Source organism: Schistocerca americana, chromosome 2 (genome assembly GCF_021461395.2).
Source record: "Schistocerca americana isolate TAMUIC-IGC-003095 chromosome 2, iqSchAmer2.1, whole genome shotgun sequence".
Classification (NCBI taxonomy): domain Eukaryota; kingdom Metazoa; phylum Arthropoda; class Insecta; order Orthoptera; family Acrididae; genus Schistocerca; species Schistocerca americana.
Genome location: NC_060120.1, coordinates 951245058 through 951271861, shown reverse-complemented (window position 1 = coordinate 951271861; position 26804 = coordinate 951245058).

Below are 26804 nucleotides of genomic sequence, written 5' to 3'. Positions count from 1 at the left end.
TTGTTTTGACTTTCCTGTATGCTGAGTCTGTCCCTCCGACGATCATATCTTTTTCGATGTCTTCACATTTTTCCTGCAGCCATTTCGTCTTAGCTTCCCTGCACTTCCTATTTATTTCATTCCTCAGCGACTTGTATTTCTGTATTCCTGATTTTCCCGGAACATGTCTGTACTCCCTCCTTTCACAAACAACTGAAGTATTTCTTCTGTTACCCATGGTTTCTTCGCAGCTAACTTCTTTGTACCTATGTTTTCCTTCCCAACTTCTGTGATGGCCCTTTTTAGAGATGTCCATTCCTCTTCAACTGTACTGCCTACTGCGCTATTCCTTATTGCTGTATCTATAGCGTTAGAGAACTTCAAACGTATCTCGTCATTCCTTAGTACTTCCGTATCCCACTTCTTTGCGTATTGATTCTTCCTGACTAATGTCTTGAACTTCAGCCTACTCTTGATCACTACTATATTGTGATCCTAGTCTATATCTGCTCCTGGGTACGCCTTACAATCCAGTATCTGATTTCGGAATCTCTGTCTGACAATGATGTAATCTAATTGAAATCTTCCCGTATGTTCCGGCCTTTTCCAGGTATACCTCCTCCTCTTGTGAATCTTGAACAGAGTATTCGCTATTACTAGCTGAAACTTGTTACAGAACTCAATTAGTCTTTCTCCTCTTTCATTCCTTGTCCCAAGCCCATATTCTCCTGTAACCTTTTCTTCTACTCCTTCCCCTACAACTGCATTCCAGTCGCCCATGACTATTAGATTTTCGTTCCCCTTTACATACTGCATTACCCTTTCAGTATCCTCATACACTTTCTCTATCTGTTCATCTTCAGCTTGCGACGTCGGCATGTATGCCTGAACTATCGTTGTCGGTGTTGGTCTGCTGTCGATTCTGACTAGAACAACCCGGTCACTGAACTGTTCACAGTAACACACCCTCTGCCCTACCTTCCTATTCATAACGAATCCTACACCTGTTATACCATTTTCTGCTGCTGTTGATATTACCCGTTACTCATCTGACCAGAAATCCTTGTCTTCCTTCCACTTCACTTCACTGACCCCTACTATATCTAAATTGAGCCTTTGCATTTCCCTTTTCAGATTTTCTAGTTTCCCTACCACGTTCAAGCTTCTGACATTCCACGCCCCGACTCGTAGTACGTTATCCTTTCGTTGATTATTCAATCTTTTTCTCATGGTAACCTCCCCCTTGGCAGTCCCCTCCCGGAGATCTGAATGTGGGACTATTCCGGAATCTTTTGCCAACGGAGAGATCATCATGACACTTCTTCAATTACAGGCCACATGTCCTGTGGATACACGTTACGTGTCTTTAATGCAGTGGTTTCCATTGCCTTCTGCATCCTCATGTCGTTTATCATTGCTGATTCTTCCGCCTTTAGGGGCAATTTCCCACCCCTAGGACAAGAGAGTGCCCTCCGCTCCTCCGCCGTTGGCAGAATGAGGCTGATTTCTTATGCCGGAAGTCTTCGGCCGCCAATGCTGATTATTTATCAAAATTTAGGCAGTGGCGGGGATCGAACCCGGGACCTAAGACGTTTTGATTATGAATCTAAGACGCTACCCCTAGACCTCCTCATATCTGCGTCAAGTGCGCTATTATCCGATATTATAAGTATTACACACCAGGAACTGTCAACATTTTTTAGTAACTGACAATGCATTTTAATTGTAATAAAGCTACTTATTTTTAATAACTGTGTGGCTTTTGTACACAAGAATAATTACCTACCTAATTAGGTTGCCTATTGCAGCTAATAATAGTTCAGTTTCCTGAGACAATTTATTTTGTGTGTGTGTGTGTGTGTGTGTGTGTGTGTGTGTGTGTGTGTGTGTGTCTCTTAATGATGTATTTTTATATTTATAGTTTTACAAATAAAAGGGCTGAGGTGGCCCATAGTGAACTTCAGGTAGTGATGTAAGAATCACAATAGTTGGGTGCCTAGCAATCCTCACGTTGCATACAGAGAAATTGAATACTTGAAAGTGAGATAGTAAATTCCAACATGATGTATAATGTATTTGTACTACACAAACAGAAACTGAAAAAATAGTGTTAAATAATAAGGTATCTTGCCACTACGCTCAAAATTTGAAAAATTGGTATTTTTTGATGCGCTGTAGTGCCTTAGATATTGGGAGTAGAAAAAAATGGCAAGAATCAAATTTGTAGAGAATTTTGTGCTCTTTAAAAAAGAGAATAGACGTTAAAGCGATAGGAGCAAATCAAACTGAGATATTTTGAAAAAAACGGAAAAAAGGCGAAATTTCCAGGTTTTTTGACTGCAGAAAGTTTTCCCAAGCGAAATTTTGTTGGCAAAACTCGGTTTTCTAACATTTCCAACCATATGAACGAGTTGAAAAAATAAACTTTTCTACTCCACCTTTTGCAAGGTATTTCTGCAATTTGACTGGACTATAATATTTCTTGTGGTTATTTTCTCGTGTACATATAGATTTCTAATTCTTGAATAATGTTCATTGCAAAGCCTTTTGGTAACCTGTGCAGAATCTGGAGTGTATTTTCGATTGTATCGGCAGAGTGATTTTGATTTTTCAAGTATGAAAAGAAGCTCGACTGATTACTTTCGCTCTCTCTAATGTGTCCCTTAGATCCGACGTTAAGATTTCTTTCTTTTTGGTCAATGTAAAAGCTATTACAGCTGCCACATGTGATTTTGTACATGCTTGGGTGATCATATTTCGATGTTCTAGTGGCGGCGGAACGTAACTTTATTGAAAGGTTGTTACTGGTTCGAAAGGCTAGCTGGATATTTGTGGCTTTAAAAAGTGCGTTAATTCTGTTGGAGGTTCTACCAAGATAGACTGCTGGTACGTACCTTATTTTCTGTGTCGGTGATTTTGCTTGAGTACGCATATCTGGCCAAGTGTTGTGTTCTGCTTTGGTATTTTACATTTGTAGTATAATTTTGTGATTATGTTAGAGACAAAATCCTTTGCAGAGGCTGTATCACGATGTGTGGTAAGTACTTTTTGAATTGCTGGTTTTTATAATGGTAGGTTATTGAATCTTTTAATTACAGACTGGAAAAATGCTAGTTTATGAGCCACTGGATCACAGGAATTGGCATTTATAATATCATCAGAGTGGTATTCTTTCCGTAGATATCAAACATATGCTGATTATTGTTTCTACCAATTGTGAGGTCTAGATAGTGGTATTGTCTTTCTCAATTTCCATAGTGAATTTAATTTTAGGATGTAGTTGGTTGAGTTTTTGGTGGATATTTTTGATATCTTCGTGGCTGCTATCTACCAACAAGAGGGTATCATCTATAGTTCTTGTCATATCTTACAGACGTTATAAGAAACGACAGGGAAGTGCATGAAACATAGAATGTGAAAAACATACTTTTCCAAAGTCCTACACTTAATCTAAAAATACTAAGCTACACAAGAATTCACGCAGCAGACTTTGTAGTCAGTGCAGCCAAAGCGTGGATACATCAATTTGAAAAAATAGGGCCGCCTTAGCTATAACTCCTTTAACTCATTTATTTATAGGCACGGCGGGTTTCACAACATTTAAGCTACGTCATCATGTGCAATCTGTACAAACTGATAGAGAAAGAAGTCATGTAAGGCAAGAAAACATAAATAAATTGAAAAGTATGTACGAGATGAATATGTTTCGATCGAGGAAAGAGAATGGGATGTCGCTGCGTTCATAGCCAGTAGTTTTCCGCTAAATAGCGGACGTCAAACATAAAATAACACAGCATGCTCCCGTTGTACCTAGTAATGAAGAAAGCTAAAACGAAGAAATTTCTGATAAAAGAGTGTCAGATAGGTAAAATACTAATAAAGCTAACAAGGTCGCCATATACCGAAACAGCAATCAAAACACAGACCGTGTACGATCATCTCTAGGATTATGCAAAAATGAAGCAGCTCACGGTACGTCATTTACCTAAAATGGATTGGAAAACATAATGGTAAAGACACGGTTAGTCAGTCTTAAATTGTACTTAATCTCCCAAAACAGTTTCAGCATAAAACTGTTCTAAGGCTTAGCACAAAACTAACAAGAAGTGAAACGGGGCTGTATATCACATTTAAACACATAATAGACTATGCTTCAAAGCTGTAATCCACGAGAAAAATTCAAGCTTAGTACAAAAATTTCTAGAGGTGTAACTTATGGGGAGGATTTTATTGTAACTAAGGAAGAGTAGGATTAACGTTCAGTCGACATCGAGGTCAGTAGAGACAGTGCACAAGCTCGCAGTGATTCAACGATGAGGAAGGAAATCAATCGTGCCCGTTCAAAGGAAGCATCCTAGCATCTGTCTGGAGCGATTTAGGGAAATCACGGAAAAACGTAAATCGGGGGTGCCAGACGCAGGTTTGAACCGTCGTCCTCCTGAATATGAGTCCGGTGTGCTAACTACTGCGCCACCTTCCTCAGTTGGGAACATTTTCAGCTGAATGACTAACTTTTTTATGAAAATAGTACACATAGCAGAAATTACTATCAAATCTTAGTTTTAGATCATTCATTATCTTTACCACTCAGTTTCAGTATTTTTATTCGTCAAAACTACCGAAACAGCTTGGGCACAATCACCGTCACTTCCGCTTATGTACTCATTGGCTTGTTTAGGGTACCTGTAATATATTCCTCATTCATTTTTCGTAACTAAGGTAGTGCAAATCCAGAATATTGACTATGGTGCCAAGAAAAACACCTTTCACTTAAGGTACACCTGGGCTCTCGGGACCCTATCATTTTTATAGAAGCAAAACTTGTAGATACGCCTGCAACCATGTTGTGGGCTACTAACCCACTGAATGCTAGGGAAGTACATAAGAGGCAGTCCGTGCTACCACAGAGATAGCGGCGTTGGAAAACAGGACTTTCCCTCAGGTCCCTACGAGCCAGATGTACCAGTTACGGGTTAATTTTTTGCCTCCATCGTAGTTGTGGTTGTCGGATTGTGAAATTTATCTGTAAGTAGACATAATTTCTTTAATGAAATAGTCGATCCAAAACCCTGGTATACTTTAAGATACGAACTTATATACAGGATGTCTCAGGACGAAGATGAGTTTTCAGATATACGACAGGAACGATGATTCGAAGCAAAGAAGTCTTATAAATACGGGCTCTGAAATGCGTACCGTAAGAGACACGAGCACTTGTTCAGTAGAAAAGTGTTTCACAGCAGCGAAGATGAACAAGTACTCATAGCTCTTAACGTATGCATTTTAGAGCCCATATTTACTAGACGTTTTTGATTCGAATGAACATTCCTGTCATATCCGTAAAATATTGACCATTCGTCCTGTGACAACCTGTATGTATGACGCGTTACAGGCGATCACACAGAAGTAATCATTTTATTCAGTGTGTTTTGTAACTAACCAGAAGCATTTCATGTAGGTTATTGTCGAGTGCAATACATATGTAAAACATATAGCAAAAAATATTCGTCATCATGTCATTTATTTTGGAACAGATGAGGTACTTAGAACTAAAAAAGAAAAATCTATCTATCTCTTTCAGACTGTAGTTCTCAATTATTCAAACTTTTGAATTCGTTATGAGTAACATACAAATTTCCGAAACCATAAAATATTATATTTAAAATATTTTGGATTGAAACTTATTACGGAGTATTTAAGCATCAACATTCTAAACACGACAATGTAATTAGTTTGGATGAAAACATAGTATATAAATAAAAAAATCACAAAAGTACAACACACAAAAATAGAGCTTATACAAAATTTCTAAATAGACAAGTTTTTCGAATTAATTGTCACATACCTTTAAGGAAACATTCTGTTATCTACTAGCGAAAGAATAACATGTGTTGATCGAAAAAATTTCCTTTGCAAATTTGAAATTAATTCAAACAGTAAATAACAAACTTTTGTTATACAAAACTAGTAGTTCTCAGAAATATATACTTATTTTGAAATCTAAGTTATATTTAGAGAATTATAGTGATTAAAGAAATTTATTTTTCGAAAAGGCTCTGGCGGGAATAGCTAGCTTATAATAGGAGCGAAGTGCTCCAACGACTGTTCAGTTGTTCAGACTCTTAGGTTTTACCCACTCTATTCTTTTCAATGCGCAAACATGCAAGTGATTCAGTCGTTAAAATAAGATTTGTCACATTTTTCAGGTCTATACTTTCGTTACAATTATTTGAAAAGTTTTTTGGAAGAAAATAAGTGTCAAGAAAGTGCAGAAAAGTATTTGAGTCAGTATCACACTAAACTTGCCTTTCTAGCCAACGAGATTTAAATGACAGGGGAATGAACTACAAGAGCGCCAGAAAAGATAAATAAAATATTTTACTATATCTAGTGATTCCTCCCCACTTATAATTATAGAGTGCAACACTGGTTGTCTATTTCACCAAAAATCCGCTTACCATGATTAATGTTCACTTCTATAGTTATCACTATTTGAGAAGAGATAACAGGATTTGCTCGTTCTCGATTGTTATGATTTGTGTAGCTGGTCTGGGAAATAATATTACAGTCGGAAAGTCTATAAATGTTGCGTAGACTGTCAATAAGTAATTTCAACCTAAGATTTCATTGATCAAATATTATTATCCTTCGTTTCTTCCTTCCAAAAGAAGGATACGATCATCACAAAGTTCATTTCTGGTATGCCATTAAGTAGATGAAGATTATTGACTTTCTTGTCCACCGTTTGTGGTATTCTGATGCATAGAACTTTAATCTTGCAAGAGATACGGCGGCTTATGTAATAAGAACATAATTACGACAGAGAAACTTTGTCCACGTTCGGATACCAGTGAACTGTGTGAAAAACAAAGATATAAAACAAATCAAAGATAAATATGAAACTTTTTCGGCAATTTCATTAATCAAAAGGTAAGCCTTTTGTTCCCAGATGAAAATTAATTGTTTATTACATTCTATATCAGAACCTGCGGGAGGAACTACACGGCCAGAGAAATTATTTACCGGAACTGAATGAAGCGAAATGTACTACCCAACATACGAAAGACTCAAGGGCCCTTCAATATCCAATAGCACGTGGGACCCCACCTGCATGCTGCGGGGGTAGGACAGGAGAGTATTTCATAATTGGTAACCCCATTCACAACGTTGTATTCCTCTGACATATCGATCAGGGGCCTACTCGACTCGCCACAGTGAATGTGTCTCGAGCCGAAGGCTACTCTAATTTTACAGTTAAAGTTCAAACGTAGTACCGCAAACTTCAGTACACTTAGTGATCTGCTTTTCTAGTGACCGTACACAGGGCAGTAGCACATCTGCGAGAATGTCAGAACAGGTATTTCTTATGCGGTCGATCATTTCTTCAAGGCCTGTTAGCACTTGCTGGTACACTTTCCCCACAGAAAGAAATAGGGCAATGTCGAATCCGACGATCTAGCTCGGCCATTTAGTAGGACCATCTCTTGTGATACACCTACCAGTGTAACCGCGGTTTAATGCCGTCTGCGCTTCAGCAGCTTAATGCGCTAGGCAACCGCCATGCTGAAACCATATGCGTTATCGAACGTCGAGGGCAACATCCTAAAGTAGTACCGGTAGTTCCTGTTCCAAAAACATTCGACATTTACGTCCATTCAACTTGCTTTCGATAAAATACTGACCAATGAGTTTGTTCCCCATGATTTCACACCATACGTTAACCGATTAAGGACGTTGACGGTCAACCTGCCGAAACCGGGTGGGATTTTCTACACTCCAGTAATGCATTTTTTGCCGGTTAACACTAGCATAGTTTCTGAATGTAGACTGGTCGGAAAATAGTAACTCGGCAAAGAAAGTTGGGGTCGTTTGCATTTGTTGACGTGCCCATTCACAAAACACTACCCGATTATGGAAATTGGCGTCATGAAGTTCTTGATGCAGTGACATGTGGACGATACTTACGATGATGCAGTATTGTGATTGCAGTACCTACGAACATACGGGAATCGTGGTGTAATTGCCTGGTGCTTATTCGTAGGTTGTAGTTCACTGCCGCTATAACAGCTATTTCATTAGCTTCTGCTGTAACACACTTGATTCGTTTTTGCCAGTTGCTTTTGCCAGTCTGTACTTACATAAAGGCATTCACAACATTGTAAAAGAACTATCGAGAGGGAGCATTCTTTGGCTCGGCATACAAAGCAACAGCGACCCCATCATTTCTCCTACATTCCCCGTAAATCAAGGTAATCTTAGTTTTTCCTTCTGAGGTTGCCATGTTCATCGTCCACTTGAATCTCTGTTCTCCGGATAATAGGGAGATGTACAGGCAATGAACACTGTGCAAGTATTGTAATATTTAGAGCCGCTATTTTTCTAGGTCTGCACGATATGTGACCTCCGATTGCAGTGTACTGCCTGTTAATGATATGTCGTAGTTCGCGACTCGGCCACGGTGGGGCGTCCGAGGAATACAACGTTGCGAAGGGGGTTCTTAATTGCTGTTGTTGTTGTGGTCTTCAGTCCTGAGACTGGTTTGATGCAGCTCTCCATGCTACTCTATTCTGTGCAAGCTGCTTCATCTCCCAGTACGTACTGCCGGCTACATCCTTCTGAATCTGCTTAGTGTATTCATCTCTTGGTCTCCCATTGCGATTTTTACCCTCCACGCTGCCCTCCAATACTAAACTGGTGATCCCTTGATCCCTCAGAACATGTCCTACCAACCGATCCCTTATTCTAGTCAAGTTGTGCCACAAACTCCTCTTCTTCCCAATTCTATAATTCTATTCAATACCTCCTCATTAGTTATGTGATCTACCCATCTAATTTACAGCGTTCTTCTGTAGCACCACATTTCGAAAGCTTCTATTCTCTTCTTGTCCAAACTATTTATCGTCCATGTTTCACTTCCATACATGGCTACACTCCATACAAGTACTTTCAGAAACGACTTCCTGACACTTAAATCCATACTCGATGTTAACAAATTTCTCTTTTTCAGAAACACTTTCCTTGCCATTGCCAGTCTACATTTTATCTCCTCTCTACTTCGACCATCATCAGTTATTTTGCTCCCCAAATAGTAAAACTCCTTTACTACTTTAAATGTCTTATTTCCTAATCTAATTCCCTCAGCATCACCCGAGTTAACTCGACTACATTCCATTATCCTCGTTTTGCTTTTGTTGATGTTCATCGTATATCCTCCTTTCAAGACACTGTCCATTCCGTTCAACTGCTCTTCCAAGTCCTTTGCTGTCTCTGACAGAATTACAATGTCACTGGCGAACCTTAAAGTTTTTATTTCTTCTCCATGCATTTTAATATTTCAATACCTACTTCGAATTTTTCTTTTGTTTCCTTTACTGCTTGCTGAATATACAGATTGAATAACATCGGGGATAGGCTACAACCCTGTCTCACTTCCTTCCCATGTCCCTCGACTCTTATAACTGCCATCTGGTTTCTGAAAAAAAAGTAAATACCCTATTGCTCCCTGTATTTTACCCCTGCCTTCTTCAGAATTCGAAAGTCAGTATTCCAGTCAACATTGTCAAAAGCTTTCCCTAAGTCTACAAATGCAAGAAACGTAGGTTTGCCTTTTCTTAATCTAGCTTCTAACATAAGCCGTAGGGTCAGTATTGCCTCACGTGTTTGAACATTTCTACGGAATCCAAACTGATCTTCTCCGAGGTCGGCTTCTAGCAGTTTTTCCATTCGTCTGTAAAGAATTCGCGTTAGTATTTTGCGATTGGAATTATTATATTCTTCTTGAAGTCTGAGGGTATTTCGCCTGTCTCATACATTTTGTCAGGACTGGCTCACCCAAGGCTGTCAATAGTTCTAATGGAATGTTGTCTACTCCCGGGGCCTTGTTTCGACTTAGGTCTATCGGTGCTCTGTCAAACTCTTCACGCAGTGTCATATCTCCCATTTCATCTTCATCTACATCCTCTTCCATTTCCATAATATTGCCCTCAAGTACATCGTCTTTGTATAGACCCTCTATATACTCCTTCCACGTTTCTGCTTTCCCTTCTTTGCTTAGAACTGGGTTCCCATCTGAACTCTTGATATTCATGCAAGTGGTTCTGTTTTCTCCAAAGGTCTCTTTAATTTTCCTGTAGGCAGTATCTATCTTACCCCTGGTGAGATAAGCCTCTACATCCTTACATATGTCCTCTAGCCATCCCTGCTTAGCCATTTTGCACTTCTTGTCGAACTCATTTTTGAGACGTTTGTATTCCTTTTTGCTTGCATCATTTCCTGCATTTTTATATTTTCTCCTTTCATCAATTAAATTCAATATTTCTTCTGTTATCCACGGATTTCTACTAGCCCTCGTTTTTTACCTACTTGACTCTCTGCTGCCTTCACTTCTTCATCCTTCAAAGCTACCCATTCTTCTTCTACTGTATTTCTTTCCCCCATTCTTGTCAATTTTTCCCTTATGCCCTCCGCGAAACTCTGTACAACCTCTGGTTTAGTCAGTTTATCCAGGTCCCATCTCCTTAAATTGCCACCTTTTTGCAGTTTCTTCAGTTTTAATCTACGGTTCATATCCAGTAGATTGTAGTTAGAGTCCACATCTGCCCCTGGAAATGTCTTGCAATTTAAAACCTGGTTCCTAAATCTCTGTCTTACCGTTATATAATCTGTCTGAAACCTGTCAGTATCTCGAGGCTTCTTCCATGTACACAACCTTCTTTTATGATTCTTGAACCAAGTGTTAGCTGTGGTTAAGTTATGCTCTGTGCAAAATTCTACCAGGTGGCTTCCTCTTTCATTTCTTACCACCAATCCATATTTACCTAGTACGTTTCCTTCTCATCCTTTTCCTACTACCGAATTCCAGTCACCCATGACTATTAAATTTTCGTCTCCCTTCACTATCTGAATAATTTCTTTTATCTCATCATACATTTCTTCAATTTCTTCGTCATCTGCAGAGCTAGTTGACATATAAACTTGTACTACTGTAGTAGGCATGGGCTTCGTGTCTATCTTGGCCACAATAAGGCGTTCACTTTGCTGTTTGTAGTAGCTTAACCGCACTCCTATTTTTAATTAATTATTAAACCTACTCCTGCATTACCCCTATTTGATGTTGTATTTATAATCTTGTATTCACCTGACCAAAGGTCTTGTTCCTCCTGCTACCGAACTTCGCTAATCTCGCTATATCTAACTTTAACCTATCCATTTCTCTTTTTAAATTTTCTAACCTACCTGCCCAATTAAGGGATCTGACATTCCACGCTCCGATCCGTAGAACGTGAGTTTTCTTTCCCCTGATAACGACGTCCTCTTGAGTAGTCTCCACCGGAGATCCGAATGCGGGGCCTATTTTACATCCGGAATATTTTATCCAAGAGGACGCCATCATCATTTAACCATACAGCAAAGCTGTATGCCCTCCGGAAAAATTACGGCTGTAGTTTCACCTTGCTTTCAGCCGTTCGCAGTACCACAACAGCAAGGCCGTTTTGGTTAGTGTTACAGGGCCAGATCAGTCAATCATCCAGACTGTTGCCCCTGCAATTAGTAAATAGGCTGCTGCCCCTCTTCAGGAACCACACAATTGTCTGACCTCTCCACAGATACCCCTCCGTTGTGGTTGCACCTACGGTACGGCTATCTGTATCGCTGAGGCACGCAAGCCTCCCCACCAACGGCAAGGTCTATGGTTCATTGGTCGGGGGGGGTTCTCAATTACAAGTTATGAAATACTGGCCTGTCCTACCTTCGCAGCATGGAGGTGGGGTCCCGCGTGCCACCGGATAGTCAAGGGCCATTCAGTAGCATGTCGTAAATTACGATTGTGTACCCATCTGTATTCCTCTGATTACAGCTCCATCTGTGGCGGGACGAAGAAAATGCTTCAGACAAAACGTATATAGATTTTACCGATTTTACCGTAGAATCGTAATCTGCAATAAAAAACGGGTGTCCCCATTAAAGATTTCACTGTTTCCACCCGCCACCGACACACATGGTGAGGTAGCAGCATCGTTGGATGTCCCCGTCCAAGAAAAACAAATTGGAATTATACCTTTTTTTATCCGATGTGTAGTTTCCGAGATATTTTAATGTCTTCAGTGAAAATGAAAACCCTGTATACCATAGTTGTTCTTTACAGGAACCTCATATGATACAATGCGCGGTCATTACGAAAAGCACACATTTTTTTCTGAAAGTAGATTAGTTTTATTCAGGATTCCAGTAAACCATATTATGCCCCACTCATTGGTTACAAAGCGTTATGTTCCAACATTGTCTCCTTTCAATACGACGGCCTTACGTCGCCTTACTGGGAAGGCGTCTATGTCCACATGGTACCATTCTACAGGTCGATGCCGGAACCAACGTCTTGTTATGTTAGCAACTTCATCATCATCCACGTACTGCTTTCCGCGCTGTGAATCCTTTATTGCACCAAACAGGTGGAAGGTGCGAGGAGCCTGGCTGCAGGGTGGATGAGGAAGGACTGTCCAATGAAGATTTGTGAGCTCCTCTCGGATGCGTAGACTTGTGTGACGCCTTTCGCTGTCATGAAGAAGGAGAAGTTCGTTTGAATTTTTGTGGTAACACGCTGAAATCGCTTCTTCAGTTTCCTAGGGGTAGCACAATACAGTTCATAGTTGATCGGTGCACCCTGAGGAAGGAAATAAAACAGAATAACATCTTCAGTGTCATAGAAGACCATCGCCATGACTTTACCTTCTTCGGAGGAGAGGTGGTATGACGCACCTCCATGGAATGGCATTTTGTTTCCGGTTCGAAGTGATGCATCCATATTTCGTCATCTATGATGACGCTCGACAAAAATTTGTCACGGTCAGTCTCGTAACTTGCAAGCAGTTCCGCACAAATGGTCCTTCGTTACTTTTTATGATCTTCGATTATGTGGCGAGGAACCCACCGGGGACATAACTCGGATTACCCCAATTGGTGGCGAATGTATCTGCACTACCGATAGAGACGTCCAGTAGAGCAGCGGGGTGTTGGATTGAAATCCATCGATCATCTCGAATGAGAGGGTCCACGTGTTCCAATATTGCAGGAATCACAGTAGTGTGTGGCCGGCTGGCATCTAGTATGGGCGACCTTGTTTCAGTGATGAGAGATGCTTCGCTCAACGACTCACCGTGCTTTTTTTCACTGCCTTGACTCTGTTGACATTCTGAGAATGACCATGAATATCTGCGATCTCTGGTTTTCCGCCAAAAGAAACTAAATGACAGCTGTCTGCTTGGAATGCACCTCCTATATAGACGCCGTTTTGAAGGCTACATATAGCAACACTTGATAAAACTACAGGGGCTAGAGCGGGAGAATTGCACGATGTCCCACAAAAATTGCGCATTTTTCAACCGAAATTGGGCGAGAAACAAAATTTCTTGTATTGCTTTTTGAACACGCCTCGTATATCATGCACACCTAGGCACTCGGATTGTAGCACTGATGAAATATATGAATTTAAGTAGAGTCCGCCGAATCGCAAACACAAATAAAAAAAGATAGCGTTGTTATTTGGTTATTTACATAGCATTTACGAGAGCTATTCGGAAAGTAAGGTCCGATAGGTCGCGAAATGAAAACGACAGCGAAAATCCGATGAGACTTTGCACTGATGTCTTGGGCAGTGTCTCATTTAAGTTCTGAGCATACACTGAGCATGCAAAGATGCCTATGACAGTGTTGTTTTCCGCCAAGTATAGGTGACCGCTGCGAGGTTTCGCCTGAATTTATGCAATCCCACATAACGTATCTGTCATGCATTTCCTTCTTCATGACAATTCTCGGCCGTTCACCTCTGCTCACGTGAAGATAACGTTTTGGCAAAAACAGCGAACTGCAAGCCAGTGTAGAGAAGTGGCGGAACGCACAGACGGCTGCCTTCTATGACGAGGGTATTGGCAAGTTGATACAACGCTACGACAAATGTCTAAGTCGGAGCAGTGACTATGTAGATAAGTAGCTGGAAGGTGTAGCAAACTGTTGCCAATAGAACATTTTTGATTTTTACTGTGGTTTCCATTTTGCGACTGGTCAGACCTTACTTCCCGAATAGCCCTCGTATTATAAGCCAGAGGTAAAATACAGCGAGTGAAGAGTTACCCGCGAATTGTTCAGAGACTAAAGTTTAAGTCGAAGGATAGAAGATATAAAACTTTGAGGTTAGTCGATAACACTGAAATTCTGAAAGAGACTGCATAGGACTTGCAAGAGCAGTTGAATGAATTGGATGGTGACGTGAAACATGTTCTAAGATGGATATCGACAAAAATTAAACAAGCGCACTGAAATGCAGTCGTGTTAAATAAAGCTGTGGTGAAGAAATTGTAAGGAAATGAGCCACTAAAAACTGTAGACGAGTTTTGCCGTTTGGGAAAAAAGTAACTGACGCTGGTCGATGTAGAGAAGATGTAAAAAACACACTTTTCTGAAAACGAGAGTTTGTTGGCATTTGGTATAACTTTAATTATTGATTTTTTTGTGAAGTTATTTGTAAGAAGTATAGTCTTGTATGGAAGTGAAACGCAGAAGATAAAAAATTTCAGATAATAATAGAGTAGAAGTTTTGTAATACCATGGTGCAGAAGAATGTTGACAAACGCATGGGTAGATCGAATTACAAATGAAGAGGCTCTGAACTGAAATGGGGAAGAAAGAAATCCATTGCCCAACTTGGCTCCTGTTGAGTCAAGGAATTATCAATTTGGTGATGGAACTCTATGTTGGGGGTAAAAGACAGTATGCAGTTCCATACGGATATTGATTGCGGTAGCTATGGAGAGATGATGAGGCTTGCACAGCACAGACTAGCAGAGAGCTGCATCAAGCTAGTCTTTGGACTGAAGACAACGACAACAACATAGTGTAACTGAGTATGAGCAACGCATTTTAAAATATTCCATTATCTTTTATTAATTTTAATTTTAGTAATTAACAGTCTCAGTTGCAGTGTTTGCCTAGAATTTATCTAAGTTTCAGTCGGGATAACCCAACATTCTTCAGAATAATATTAACTACCGTTTGTCCATAGTTGACATCGTCAAGCTGAAACTGCAAATCCATAAATTATCATCAGAATGGAAAAACTTTTCTGAAACTGCCTCGGCCGCACTTCGCGAACGCGATGCGGTAGCCACGAGTGCTGTACTGGAACAAATACAGTGCAACTGAGGCTGTTAATTATTAAAATTAAAATTAATATTTACACAGTTGCTGACAGGGCCGCGAAATGTTGACGATATTTATATTCCATTATCCTCGTATACCACCGTGGAAATAACACACTCAGGTGCGCGTGATTCAGCACATGCAATATGAGTAACTAGTCGTCGGATATGACACTTCCTCAAATGGTGATGTTTGCCATGTGCATTGCTTTGTCGAAAGATATTACAAGGAGCCATCTCCACATCGTCTCATGTATGCAGAAATAAAGACATTATACTCGTTGTTTTAAATCGATGTTTTAATCCTAAGTGAGTGAGCTTGTAGTTTGTAGCTACAATTATACCAGATTCTGATATTATTCTATTGTGTGTCGACGTACATCCAGACAGCATTATTTCCCTGTATTTCTGTTGTTAACAGTACAACAGTATCGGAAAATGAAATACTGCTGTCATGATTCACGCACGAAAGATGAATTCAAATTTGAAGAATGTCATTAATGTAATTATGTTTTATGTCTCACATAAAATGCGTGAGTTTAACATACACAACTTTCCGCAGCATAAAATTTCTGCTGGTAAGCCTGCAGTGATTCCATAGCTCGCCAATGGGAAGTAAAATTTTTCTCCCGGAACTGCAGCTGCTGTCTCGTCGATAGGGCGATATATCGTAATTTCCACCCATCATTCCGACTGCACTTCTTAACTGCTTATTAATGCTGAACATCAATCTAGGTAAATTTTCTGTCAGAGTAAAATACTCGTTAGTGAAATCACCTTATTTAAAATGGTGAAAGGAAAATGAAGACAGTTAGCAACCAATATCCATGCGACAATTCTTTACAATTTTTTTTTTTTTCAGAAAGCGATGTACAAGAGAGCCGTGGACCATCTCAAGTTCGTTGTCAGCGCCGCAATATGGCTTCAGGAAAGGAGTACTGTCCGGTTTCATTCTATGGGATCGGTATTGTTACATCGGTTATCGCAATGTTAGTAGCATTTGGTACCGAATGCCCATCTCTACGCCACCAGTACTCGTGGGAAGGAATCCGTGAACCATAGGTGTCTGCGTCTTGTGTAGATCGCAAATTCAAATGAGGTAATGTTTTCCGTTAGCATAAAGTGTATCTGATGCGCTGAACGAGGGTATCAGTGAATATCTACCTTGTCGTATGTGGAAAACCTCCTAAAAACTTCATCCATTCTGCCCAGCCGGGCGTTGTGGCCGAGCGGTTCTAGGCTCTTCAGTCCGGAACAGCGCTGCTGCTACGGTCGCAGGTTCGAATCCTGACTCGGGCATGGATGTGTGTGACGTTCTTAAGTTAGTTAGGTTTAAGTAGTTCTAAGTCTAGGCGATTGAGGACCTCAGATATTAAGTCCCACAGTGCTCAGAGTCATTTGAACCATACTGGCCATTTCAGCCATCGTCGTCGTTAGTCCGCGAGGTGAATTCAATTCGGGACTGGATCGCTTCCCCGTATCCCGGAAGCAGCACGTTAACGCTCTCTGCCGTCTGGACGGGTGAAAGGAGTATCTACCGAAAATACAATTCGTTCTTTTTTGTGTACTGCATTAACAGGGCTAGTCGGTAAGTGGAGGACAATAGGCGTTTTCTTTGATTTAACAAAAGCTTTTGATCGTGTGTATCATGCAGTACTTTTGCTTATATAGGAACATTATGGGAAGTGGAAAGCTGAAGTTCTCTGGTGTGAACAACGAGGCAGGAGGTTTGACCCTTACTGGGGTCATGTAAAATGGAGGGTACCACACGGTTTTGTTTTGGGTCCGTTACTTTTGTTGATATTTATCGATGATCTGCCACTACACATGACAGATGATCAACGGCCAAGTGTACATCCCTCATCACAGACTACGATGTAAAGTGAGTTGTTGACGAAATAAATGTGTTTTACTTCTTTTTTACCAGAGTTACCAAAACATCCTCGTGCTGAGTCGTTCCGTGACCAAGTTGCTTTGGTTCGCATGGTCCCGCAGACAAACAAGTAAAAATAAGTTCCAGGAAACCGTCTGACCATAAGCCCCTGTGTTTGGCCCTGTAGTTAACACAGCAGCGTAATAATGTAGTGCACCGAGAAACAGTCGGCCTGGCGAGAAACCGAGGTAGTAAAGAAAATGAAGGGATCTAAGCCGGCCGCTGCGGCCACCGGGGATTTACGGCGTGGCGGCAGACAGCCTTCCTGAGACGCGTGGGGCTGTCTTCGGCACTATCAGATCTCATAGTTCTCTTTTATGTCTCCTGCTTCCGTGCGGTGGAGCACTTTATCTCTCGCCACTGCGGCGAGAACCCAACTAGCTGTACATTACACAATAGTCAATAAAATTTTATGTCGACATCTTTCATTGGACACTAAAATAGAAGTGCCACACGACGATGCGTCGGATAAACAGTAAGAAAATGAAAATTACTGTCCCCCCCCCCCCGGGCTCAAAGTTATGTCGCTTTCAGTATAGATAATCATTATTTGTGCTTCGCCTCTCACAGAACACCTCTATGTGCCTCCAACCTATCAGCAGTTTGCCCAAAATTGATCTACTTTAACACGCTCTCCACAACACAATATTTTTCAAAGACACATTCAAATTGTTATTCACATTTATCTCGTAGTCACTTACCACTCAAGGAAGCCTACTTCACGTTCGCTATAAAATTGTAAAGAAGCGTTGAGACTGCAAGCGGAAACAACAGAACTTTACATACTTTGCAGTGGGGAGAAGGGAAGCTTTAACATAAAAAAAGCGAATAGTAACGTTCTTCCAGTAATATATTGGGTTCTTCTGTGCACAGGGTGATTCACTCTGGAACCTACAAAATTGAGTGGGTTTCAATCGTCAAATGCTGCTGTTTCAGTTGGACTTCGGTGACTTTCGTGTCCCTAACCTACACCAGTCATCCAGCCAGGGGCAGGGGGGCGGGGGGGGGGGGGGGGGGGGGGGCTGGACCAACGGTTTAGCATGGAATTCCGGCAACTGTTCACATCATTGAGAGGTGAAAGCTACGTTACAGGCGGATTGAAAATACATGTGGTCCGACCAGCATTCGATCCTGCTACCTCACGATTTCGAGGCATGTAAGATTTTTTTGAGGAATTTAGAACATAGTTTGTTTATTTATTTTCCAAGGCAACTGCAACAGTTATAACTTACTTTTAAGTACAACACTTTTTACACTGCATCCGACGTATGTAATCCAACTAAGTACACTACCGACCATTAAAATTGCTACACCACGAAGATGACGTGCTACAGACGCGAAATTTAACCGACAGGAAGAAGATGCTGTGATATGCAAATGATTCTTTTCAGAGCATTCACACGAGGTTGCCGCCGATGGCGACACCTACAACGTGCTGACATGAGGAAAGTTTCCAACCGATTTCTCATACACAAACAATGGTTGACCGACGTTGCCTGGTGAAACATTGTTGTGATGCCTCGTGTAAGGAGGAGAAATGCGTACCATCACGTTTCCGAGTTTGATAAAGGTCGGATGTAGCCTATCGCGATTGCGGTTTATCGTATCACGACATTGCTGCTCGCGTTGGTCGAGATCCAATGACTGTTAGCAGAATATGGAATCGGTGGGTTCAGGAGGGTAATACCGAAAGCCGTGCCGGATCCCAACGGCCTTGTATCACTAGTAGTCGAGATGACAGGCATCTTATCCGCATGGCTGTAGCAGATCGTGCAGCCACGTCTCGATCCCTGAGTCAACAGATGGGGACGTTTGCAAGACAACAACCATCTGCAGTTGACGACGTTTGCAGCAGCATGGACTATCAGCTCGGAGACCATGGCTGCAGTTACCCTTGACGCTGCATCACAAAAAAAAAAATGGTTCAAATGGTTCTGAGCACTATGGGACTTAACATCTGTGGCCATCAGTCCCCTAGAACTTAGAACTACTTAAACCTAACTAACCTAAGGACATCACACACATCCATGCCCGAGGCAGGATTCGAACCTGCGACCGTAGCAGTCGCGCGGTGCTGCATCACAGACAAGAGCGCCTGCGATGGTGTACTCAACGACGAACCTGGGTGCACGAATGGCAAAACGTCATTTTTTCGGATGAATCCAGGTTCTGTTTACAGCATCATGATGGTCGCATCCGTGTTTGGCGACATCGCGGCGAACGCACATTGGAAGCGTGTATTCGTCATCGCCATATTGGAGTATCACTCGGTGTGATGGTATGGGGTGCCATTGGTTACACGTCTCGGTCACCTTTTGTTCGCATTGACGGCACATTGAACAGTGGACGTTACGTTTCAGATGTGTTACGACCCGTTGCTCTACCCTTCATTCGATCCCTGCGAAATCCTACATTTTAGAAGGATAATGCACGACCGCATGTTGCAGGTTCTGTACGGGCCTTTCTGGATACAGAAAATGTTCAGCTGCTGCCCTGGCCAGCACATTATCCATATCTCTCACCAACTGAAAACGTCTGGCCAATGGTGGGCGAGCAACTGGCTCGTTACAATACGCCAATCACTACTCTTGATGAACTGTGGTATCGCGTTGAAACTGCATGGGCAGTTGTACCTGTACACGCCATTCAAGCTCTGGTTGACTCAATGCCAGGCGTATCAAGGCCGTTATTACGACCAGAGGTGGTTGTTCTGGGTACTGATTTCTCAGGATCTATGTACCCAAATTACGTGAAGATGCAATCCCATGTCAGTTCTAGTATAATATATTTTTCCAATGAATACCCGTTTATCATCTGCATTTCCTATTGGTGTAGCAATTTTAATGGCCAGTAGTGTAAATAAGAATTTAATTCAAATTTCTATGTGTGGTGTCACTGCCAGACACCACGCTTGCTAGGTGGTAGCCTTTAAATCGGCCGCGGTTCGTTAGTATACGTCGGACCCGCGTGTCGCCACTGTCAGTGATTGCAGACCGAGCGCTGCCACACGGCAGGTCTAGAGAGACTTACCAGCACTCGCCCCAGTTGTACAGCAGACTTTGCTAGCGAAGCTACACTGACAAATTACGCTCTCATTTGCCTAGACGACAGTTAGCATAGCTTTCAGCTACGTCATTTGCTACGACCTAGCAAGGCGCCATTATCAATAGATATTGAGGTTATAACATGTACAAACAAGAGCGATGTTCTCCAATTGTGGATTAAAGTTAAGTATTCCAAGAACTACGTTCTTTTCTTTATAGGATAATTACCTTGTTCCAGACCTCACGCCAATCTGCGTGAGCTTAACGCGTGCCTTTCGGCTACCTCCGAGTGGCTTGGCTGTCTTGCCACGCCACTACACTATCAAATTTAATTAGTCGGTTAGAAACGTTCAAAGTTTTAAGAGTGGATGTAGCACGTAATAATTAGCTGGCCATACGGATGTTCTCCTAGCGGTATGTTCATTTAATTATGTGTTTAAACGAGTGTCCATTTTCTTGAATGCTCAGCTCAATGTACCTTCTCAGCGATCGCGTGAATTGACCCCAGATGATTTCTAACATAAATCAAAGCATCTTCTGGCTCTGTGACGTCACCGACTTCAAAAGTCATCTGGATTAGCCGTATTGTGCTGCTGCCTACTCTCTTAAGCAGTGAGAAAACCACCGTGAAGCATTGGATTTGGAGCCACAGGCTGGTATTACAAGTATGGTGACATGTGGGTCAGAACAACATGCACATAAAGGATTTGTGACCCAAGGGTAGGTCCACTGAGTGGAAAATCGCACCGCACAGTGGTAATGGCCGTAGCAGGCAGAGCGATATCACCACATCGGGGCAAGTCTCCTGTTACGGGTGACGCGACTGGCGGCCAAATCCAGTGAATGCTCCTTGGAGCATTATAAATGTGTATGAACTTTGAGGCAGGAGCATTTGCTCCTCGCTGGAGTCCAGTAGCAGCATCATGAATCTGGGGCCGTACCTGGGAGCGAGACGACTGGGCACCACCAGTATCAGCCAAGGGTTCGAACCCAGGCTCCACCTGCCACCGCCAACCCTGAGTTCCTAACGTATCTCGGTGCCACACCCGCAGCCCCTGCCTGCTGCCGACAACACTGCGTTCCTAGAGGGAGTTAGTGTCTCTGCGCCAACTACTGTCTATCAGAGGACAGCGAGTCGAAACCCACACACTACAGTGGAAGACGTGTGTGGAGTGGAGGGCCGTCGAGCCTCCATGCCACTAATGGAAGTAGGACACCGCTAACGGCATGGCCGTGGCCTCCAAGATGCCGCCTGTCAGCAGCGCAGGCCCCCCTTCATACACTCCTGGAAATGGAAAAAAGAACACATTGACACCGGTGTGTCAGACCCACCATACTTGCTCCGGACACTGCGAGAGGGCTGTACAAGCAATGATCACACGCACGGCACAGCGGACACACCAGGAACCGCGGTGTTGGCCGTCGAATGGCGCTAGCTGCGCAGCATTTGTGCACCGCCGCAGTCAGTGTCAGCCAGTTTGCCGTGGCATACGGAGCTCCATCGCAGTCTTTAACACTGGTAGCATGCCGCGACAGCGTGGACGTGAACCGTATGTGCAGTTCACGGGCTTTGAGCGAGGGCGTATAGTGGGCATGCGGGAGGCCGGGTGGACGTACCGCCGAATTGCTCAACACGTGGGGCATGAGGTCTCCACAGTACATCGATGTTGTCGCCAGTGGTCGGCGGAAGGTGCACGTGCCCGTCGACCTGGGACCGGACCGCAGCGACGCACGGATGCACGCCAAGACCGTAGGATCCTACGCAGTGCCGTAGGGGACCGCACCGCCACTTCCCAGTAAATTAGGGACACTGTTGCTCCTGGGGTATCGGCGAGGACCATTCGCAACCGTCTCCATGAAGCTGGGCTACGGTCCCGCACACCGTTAGGCCGTCTTCCGCTCACGCCCCAACATCGTGCAGCCCGCCTCCAGTGGTGTCGCGACAGGCGTGAATGGAGGGACGAATGGAGACGTGTTGTCTTCAGCGATGAGAGTCGCTTCTGCCTTGGTGCCAATGATGGTCGTATGCGTGTTTGGCGCGGTGCAGGTGAGCGCCACAATCAGGACTGCATACGACCGAGGCACACAGGGCCAACACCCGGCATAATGGTGTGGGGAGCGATCTCCTACACTGGCCGTACACCACTGGTGATCGTCGAGGGGACACTGAATAGTGCACGGTACATCCAAACCGTCATCGAACCCATCGTTCTACCATTCCTAGACCGGCAAGGGAACTTGCTGTTCCAACAGGACAATGCACGTCCGCATGTATCCCGTGCCACCCAACGTGCTCTAGAAGGTGTAAGTCAAGTACCCTGGCCAGCAAGATCTCCGGATCTCTCCCCCATTGAGCATGTTTGGGACTGGATGAAGCGTCGTCTCACGCGGTCTGCACGTCCAGCACGAACGCTGGTCCAACTGAGGCGCCAGGTGGAAATGGCATGGCAAGCCGTTCCACAGGACTACATCCAGCATCTCTACGATCGTCTCCATGGGAGAATAGCAGCCTGCATTGCTGCGAAAGGTGGATATACACTGTACTAGTGCCGACATTGTGCATGCTCTGTTGCCTGTGTCTATGTGCCTGTGGTTCTGTCAGTGTGATCATGTGATGTATCTGACCCCAGGAATGTGTCAATAAAGTTTCCCCTTCCTGGGACAATGAATTCACGGTGTTCTTATTTCAATTTCCAGGTGTGTATTTAGTGAGCGGATAGCCCGTGAAAAACTATACTTGACTACACAGGAGCTCGAGACACTCGAACAATCCTTTCATCTTCACTCTGGGAAACTACAATCACAACTATAGGTGGAAGCACAAGCGGCCAAAGACACTACAAGCTAGGGCATAACCACCTATGGTAAACTAACATACACTAACAAGCGACAAACGTCGGCAAGCCCCTGCATATCAGCAACTCTGACTGGCAACTACCAGCTGCTATTAGAGCCGACCAACAGGCCACAGCAGGGACACCGACGAGCTCGCCCACAGACGCACATACAATTCGCCAACCTCATCCTACACTGTGCATCCGATACATGACCTATCGGACACAAAAATGATAATAAACCTAACTGTTGCAGGTTGCTGACGCTGAACGAGAGCTCTACACTGGCACCCAGCGGCAGCCGCCGAGCAACACCACCGCACAACGTCAAAGGTATAGACAAGCATGATACTCACTACTAACAAAGCCTACCCTTGCACGACCTATCGCAGGCAGCAAGACATCCGCTAGTGCCCGTACCACCCGACCTAACTATCGCAGAGGTTTCTTTCCCTTGGCTCTTGCCTTGGCACTTGTTTTCCTCTGCCCTTCAAACCGCTACCCTTCGTTCGACTTCGACCCAATCTATCTCCAGATGAGCGCGTATTAATGGTTAACCTTAACCAGACATACGCAAAGATAGCAGTACCCACATCCTGCCACACCTCACTTTAGTGATACCTAACCCTTATGCAGAGATGGCAGTAGACTTATTAAGTTGGCCATCATGCCGGCGTGGGTGTGGAGGGGCTCCACCTCTTTTTAAAAAGAGTGAAAAACTGTACACAGATCAAGCATGAAAACAGGAAGGAACTGATCTATGAAAAAAGAAGAAAACTCGAAACAGTGAGCGGTATAAGCTCAAGATGTACAACATCGAGCAAAGGTCGTGCGGCGTCGTGGTACTGCGAAGTGCGAGCACGAAATTATGAACTGTCCGTCCGGCCAATGGCTGTATTCAGGTCTGTGAATCTGTCGTGGTGTAACGCCAGCGAGGTATAAGGAAGGGATCTACAGACGTACGTACCCTACGTTTATTCTACACAGGTATCATGTGTTATGGTTCTTGCTTTGTGTTTAGGACGGTTTGGGTCTGTAATTGCTTTTTTGTAACATAGTTCACATACAATTATTTGTTGTTGTCATTTCTGTGAGAGGTGTATGTGACATCTCGCCTGCTCTCATTAGTCATCACACTAACTTCTGACGGTAATACGAGGTGCGACAATAAACATGGGGAAAAATTTTGCTTACCGTTTTAGCCAAGATTAGTGTTGTCTCCTTCAAAGTAGTTGCCTTCTGATTGCAAATACTTTTTCCAGCGCTTCTGCCATTGTTGGTAACATTTATGGAACTCATCTTCTGTAATATCCTCCAAGACCCTCGTCACAGCTATTTGGACATCTTGTGTTGTTTGAAAATGGTGCCCCTTGACCGCCGTTTTGACTACTGGAAATAGAAAAAACTCGCACGGAGCGATTCTGGTGAATAAGGTGGCTGTGGTAGTACTGAAATTTGTTTTGAGGTTAAAAAACTGCTGTACTGACAGAGCAGTATGGGATGGCGTATTATCGTGATGCAGAAGCCAATTATCAGCAATGTTGGCACGGACATGAAGAAGTCTTTTACGAAGTCTTTCTAAAATTTCTTTTTAGTAATATTAGTTAACTGCTTGTCCAGGAGGCACCCACTCTTTATGAACAATTCCTTCGGAATCAAAGAATCACACAAGCATGAATTTCACTTTTGACTTTGACGTTCGTTCTGACTTCACTAAACATTTTATGCCAACGAAAAATTTGAACTCTTGACATAACCTCCTCTCCAAAAGCGTTCTGGAGCTTATCGTAAGTTGTTGTTGCGTTTTCACCCAATTTAACTCAAAAAGAAGTGGCATACCATTGATCAATATTATGCGGTTCCATTTCCGTGACGAGAAACACAAGCACATGTTAACTTATTACAGCCGAACTCACGACTGAGCAGTTGCACCGATGTGCCGCTTGGATTAGAAGCAGCTTACAGACCAAGGTCAAAGATATAGTGCCTATGGAAGCCTGCAGGGTTGCCACATCTTTCAAAGAAAATCATTCTCATTACTTTATTGTCGCACCTTGTATATTCTTACAATGTGACTTACGTTCTATAACCACGGTACAGTATGACAATTGCCAGTACTACAGAAGGAGAAAAAGACACGTCAATGGTCGAACGGAAAGTTCATAATTTTGTGAAAAAACAGTGGCACGAGGGAGATTTGAACGTGGATCTCCCGCTTTCTAGTCCAATACCGTGACCACACAACCACGTCGCCGACATTCTTACTATGCGCTCAATGCTGCACATCTCGAGCTTGAAGCATTCACTGTTTCTATTTTGCTTCTTTTTTCACAGTTCATTATACCACCTTCCTGTTCTCATGCTTGATCTGCCTTCAGTATTTGGCAGGCCGTCCACTGGGCCATGTTATCACTCAATGTGAAGGGGATGCGATAGGGAGTTTCCCTTGTCAGTATCCAGCGTAGAAGCCACCGCCCATACGTCAGCATCGGCTAGGGGCAACAGAGCTGAGCCGCGACGCATCATGTACTGGAATTGAGTAAATTCATCCTATACTGTCAGTATTGTGACCACCACTTACTCATCCACTGAGTGCGAACGCACGCTCTAGAGTGGTGTCCGAGTGGTTTGTCACCACTGGGCACTCTTCAGCCTGAAACAGCTGCGACATCTCCGCTCCTACATCGGTTGTGAGGCATTATTAGCAGAATTCTTCTCTTTCAGATACAGGAAACTATCGCAATATACTCTACTTTACCCATAGTCTGCCCCATTATGTTCTTTCATATGATTGCGTTCTTTAATACTTGAGCCTTTATAGGTAATTCTAGGCAGCAGTTTTTCGTTTCTGGTGGCTTAATTAGCAGTTCTGCACTACGAAATATGGTAGCAGTGTCCGATATGGATAAATTTAGGGAACTAGGAATTCCATTTTGGAAACATTTGGTGATCATATGCTGAGGAACAATAGAAGCTAGCGAGTGAAGTTTGATTTATGGCAATCTATTAACCTAAGTTTTATGTGGTACATAATATTGTTACAGAATACCTGACGGAAAACATACAACTACTGAAACCTTCTACCTTGAAGCCGTGAGGAGAACATATGACTCTGTGATTATTTCCACCCATAAATACCATAAATGTGCACAACTTCAGAACCTACATCTCTTATCTGTAACCTACATCTATCTGTTCCAGTTATATACACAAAGCAGAGTGTATATATGTGTGCATGTCAAAGATCTGTTTATAAGCCACTGGATCGATTTCAACCAAAATTACACATCAGGCCTCACAAGTATCAGCACTGTGAGTCTTATACTTCTTAGCTCCAACAGGAGCGAAGATATGGACAAAAATGACTTTTTTTTCTTGGGGCATAGGCTGTACTGTGCAACAGGCATGTTGTGTGGGAACAGTCTCAGCCTGCCAAATCAACCGGCTTTTCAGGGCATCATACATGTCATGGGTAAGAAACAGTTTCCAGACCCCAACACATAGGAGGCCCTGAATGACATGTCTGTTGTATTGGAGTAAATTGGCCTGCTATATCGACCTGCTTTGCATAGCATCCTGTGGCAAACAAATAATTTTCAAGTCCTTGACGTGTAGCCTGCCTTGTAGGCATTTCTGATGTGTTGTGTTTCTACAGTGATTGTTTTGCTCCACAGTTTGTCATCTACAACCACTTACACCTTAAAGTAGATAAATTGTTTAAGCCAAAATTACGATTTGAAATTGTTATTTCTATGCATGGAATTAATTAATTCTATGTGTGTGTGTGTGTGTGTGTGTGTGTGTGCGTGTTTCACTTACGTTC